The sequence below is a fragment of the Cetorhinus maximus genome, chromosome 19 (genome assembly GCF_964194155.1).
Source record: "Cetorhinus maximus chromosome 19, sCetMax3.hap1.1, whole genome shotgun sequence".
NCBI classification, from domain to species: domain Eukaryota; kingdom Metazoa; phylum Chordata; class Chondrichthyes; order Lamniformes; family Cetorhinidae; genus Cetorhinus; species Cetorhinus maximus.
Window position 1 is genome coordinate 619,986 of NC_135897.1, and position 1,960 is coordinate 621,945.

Consider the following 1,960-nt stretch of genomic DNA (forward strand, 5'->3'; position numbering starts at 1 on the left):
TATTAACAAAAAGGATCATACGTGAGTGAAATGTTAAAGTGGAACGTATTTTCTTTGAACTACGCCCGCGTACATTTGAAAGTAAAGATATATTGAGCAGAGCACTTCAAACGCCACAGAATACAATGGTCATTCTACGGGTTAAGTTCTAGAAAATGGGATTAGAATAAACAGGTGCTTAATGGCCAGCAAAGGCAAGAATCGCCAGTTTATGTGCTGTACAAGTCTAAAACGGACAGCAACCACAGCTCCCGTTTGAATGCGAAACATTGCGATGGCTAGGAATCGAATCCAGGTCAACTGCTTGGGAAGCAGCCATGCTCACCACTACACCACCATCGCTGACTATAGAGTGTGGGCACAGAGTATTAATCTGGGTTTTGGTGCTAAACCTTTCCCAATTGGTTTCCGGTTTTTTTTCAACCATGGGCAACAAATTTGTAATCCACACAGCACTCAAAAAGGGAGTAGCCGATACCTATTATATTGGATGAGATTTAGGTCGACTTTCCAGAAGTTCACATCAGACATTAAGTCGAGTTAAATCATAATTGGAATTGTACTTCACAAGATTCAGGATTAATTATTTTACTTCCCCACTCACTGATGAATAACACGTCCCCTTCTGTAAATCAAAGGCATATTAGGAAGCAGAAGAAGGCCATTCTGTATGGACATCATTGATTCATGTTCCATGGGATGTGTCTCTGTGCCTACATATGTGTGTGTGTATGTGTGTGTGGGTGTGTATGTGTGTGTGTGTGTGTGTGTGATTTAATTGAATTAGCTAGCCTGGGTGTTTTGATGTGAGAAGAGAGGTTTGGTTTGAAATGTAAATTAGGTAAAGATGGAGAAGCTTAGAAACATTGGTGGCAACGGGACATTTCCATTTTGAAATAAACATGTCAGATTATTTTCCAAGCGGGGTTGGGGTGGTCGTGAAATGTGTCACATATCGAGATGATGTTTAGAAACAATGATTATTTTTTCCCAATTATTACTTGTAAAACTTAATGCTATGAGATGTGTTTAATTATCAGGGAGATGAAGCCGAAAACATAGTGAAGGATTGGGTATTTGCATTTCAAGACGAAGATATGTATAAATAAGGAATAAGGGCTGTGTACAAGGGAAGCATTTTCAAGATCTTACAAGTGTGTGAAAAAGCCTTCAGTATCCATGCTTCAAGCTGCTGCCTTCAAAACACTGAAACTAAGAAAACTCACTTGGAATTCGACGTGTTCAAAGTACCATGTTCTTTTGCCTTGATATTTTACTATCTATCTGTCTTATTGTTGCCTTAATGAAAGTGTAACTCGGAGTTAGATTGACTAGGGGGTTTAGAAGTTATCATCGTATAATTTGTAGATCTATGCATCATTTAAACTAATTTCCTCCATTAATAATTTTTTTAATCAAGCTTCGTAAAAACGTATAATACGTGGTGGTCTTATGACAACTGAATTCAGGTCGTGCACCTCAAAATTTATACAAATTGCAGAACAAGCTGCGGAAATTTTTTTTCAAATTTCTCATTTGGCATTAAACAACATTAATCATCGGCTGTGCGATAACAGAGCTGGAAGCTCTTTGTGGGATATATTTGATGTTCTTTGATTTTTTTTACAGTTGGTGAATCTTAAGGTTACGAGTACGAGAAGCACTTTGAATTCAGGAGTTGGGGAAAGGAATTTTGTAGTGGTGAGATTGCAATATGGCTTTGTAAGTGGCTGAGACTTGTTTGGGAGTTGAAGTTATGACTTTGGATGGTTTACAAAAGGTAAATAATTTTAAGTCATCGGAATTGGCAGAAAAAATACAATTGGGGTTACCTGCAGATGGTAAGAAAGCAGATATGATTGGAGGTATAGCACAGCATTAAAAATTCGAAGTGATACCTGACACGAGAAGTAACAGTTGGAAGTACTGAAACTTCAGTTTAACATGAAGAGGCTTGATG

General features: G+C 37.9%; 1 non-coding gene across 1 annotated transcript; it reads right to left on the reverse strand.

Moving 5' to 3' along the window:
• Window positions 1-270: 270 nt before the first annotated feature.
• trnag-ccc (transfer RNA glycine (anticodon CCC)) lies at window positions 271-342 on the reverse strand. Its single transcript has one exon. It is a non-coding gene; the product is annotated as a tRNA-Gly (tRNA).
• Window positions 343-1,960: the final 1,618 nt, after the last annotated feature.